The sequence below is a fragment of the Equus quagga genome, chromosome 2 (genome assembly GCF_021613505.1).
Source record: "Equus quagga isolate Etosha38 chromosome 2, UCLA_HA_Equagga_1.0, whole genome shotgun sequence".
NCBI lineage: Eukaryota > Metazoa > Chordata > Mammalia > Perissodactyla > Equidae > Equus > Equus quagga.
This window is the reverse complement of record NC_060268.1, coordinates 62,537,569-62,539,606: the sequence shown is the minus strand read 5'-3', so window position 1 is coordinate 62,539,606 and position 2,038 is coordinate 62,537,569.

The window sequence follows — 2,038 nt, the reverse complement described above, 5'->3', positions numbered from 1 at the left end:
CTTGGCTGGCAGTTTTTATCTTCAGCACTTTGAAAATGTCAGTCCACTCTCTCCTGGCCTGTGGAATATCTGCTGTGAAATTGTTGACGGTCTAATGGGGGTTCCTTTGTAGGTTACTTTCTTTTTCCCCATGGTGCCTCTAAGATTCTTTATCATTGATTTTTGACAGTTTCATTATAACATGTCTTGAAGAAGCTCTTTTTGCATTGAGATAATATGATGGTCTATTAGCTTCTTGAACTTGTGTGTCCAATCCTTCCCAAATTTGGGAAGTTCTCAGCTATTATTTCTCTAAATACACTCTTTGCTCCTTACTCTGTCTGTTCTTCTGGTCAGCCAATTATTCTTATATTTGTTTTTCTCATCATATCTGACAGCCCTTGTAGGGTTAATTCATTTTTTTAAAATCTGTTTTCTCTCCTCTTATGAGTCTTTCCTAAATTGCTGTCCTCCAAGTTGCTAATTCTTTCTTCAATCTGATCTGCCCTATTTCCTAAGGTCTCTAATACATTCTTCAACACATTCATTGAGGTCGTCAGCTCTAGAATTTGTTTGGTTCTTTTTTAAAATTTCAATCTCTTTGGTAAAGAAGTCTTTCTGTTAATTAACTTATTCCTAAGTTAAATTGCCTAAGTTTCTTATAGCTTGTTGAATCTCTTCATAACAGCTGTGTTCTTTATCAGATCGCATATTCAGTGCCTTTGGGTTTGGTTGCTGGAGAATTATCATTTTATTTTTGTGATACCACATTACCATGATTTTTCACAGTATTTGATGAAATGTGCCTCTGTCATCACATTTGAAGCGGCACACACCTTTCTTAGTTGTTGATGTTGTTACAGTTCCAGACTGGAAATTAGAAGCTTTTCTTTTGCTTTCCAGAAGGTGGTGCTATAGCTCAAGTTTTTGGTTTCTCTTTTCCTGAGCCAGCTCTGGGGCTGCTCTTAGGAGCGTGGGTAGAAAAAGCTGGCAGTGGAGTGTGGGGAGGTGTGGGCTTAGCCCCTGGAGCTTTGTGGGCACCCATAGCCTGGTAGGGGCATCCTCAAGTGAGAACATTCCCAGTGGTCTGTGGGTGGACCTCCAGCAGAATTCGGGAAGCAGACAGCAGGGACCATGTTACTTCAGTGCCCTTTGTTATTCTTGTCTGCCTCTTTCCCTTTCCTCTCCCTCCCTGTGGTCACCAAGCTCCTTCCTCAGAAATTCATGCTGCTTGGTCAGTCACTCACTGCTTTCACTTTCCACCTCTTGAGGGAGGTCACTGTTGTCACCAGTGAAAGCCCAGGGTGTTGCAGTGTCGCCCCAGGGAGGGGGACTGACTCCTCCAATCCTTACTCCTCCTCTGCCTCCAAACTCAGCTGTCTCACTCTGACCGCTTGCCTGGTCCTCCCATCAGGCTGGCTGGACCTCCACAAAGTATCTCCTGGCGTGTCCACCCTGTTTTGCACTCCCTGGTTCACTTTTTCCCCAATTGTGCAAGTGGGAGTGGGGCAGGCTCACCAACTCCCTTGGATCCAGTCTCCTCTGGGGACGTACCTCCCTGCCTCCTGCATCACAGGTGGGTAGAAATCTCCTGGAGATTCCAGTGTCATATGCAGAGGCATTTTTGTTCCATTATGAATGACCAATTGGTTATAAAATAAGGGGAGAGAAAAAAGGAACAACTCATGCTGCCATGATGCTGATGCCATGCTCTCCTCCACATTTTACATGTTTTTAAGTTAGGTGTAATATCAAGAACTCAAATTTATGAATGTTGCCCTTTTAACCTTGCTAAATCAACTGAATGAAGCAATAACAGGGAAGATTCCCAAGTCAAACACAGTCTGTTATGTGAAGGATTGCGGGCTGGGAGAAGATTCCTCATTCTTGGCAGGGGAAGTATTCCCTTTCAGAGCCGTTCCTTTGTGCCCTAAAACAGAGAGAAACTTCTTTCTAGTGCTTTCTTTTAAGGCATCCTACAAATGAGTGTCACCTAAATGCAAAGCATGATGCTAGGTGCTGGAGTGTGCATTAAATGACTATCACACAACTTCGTATT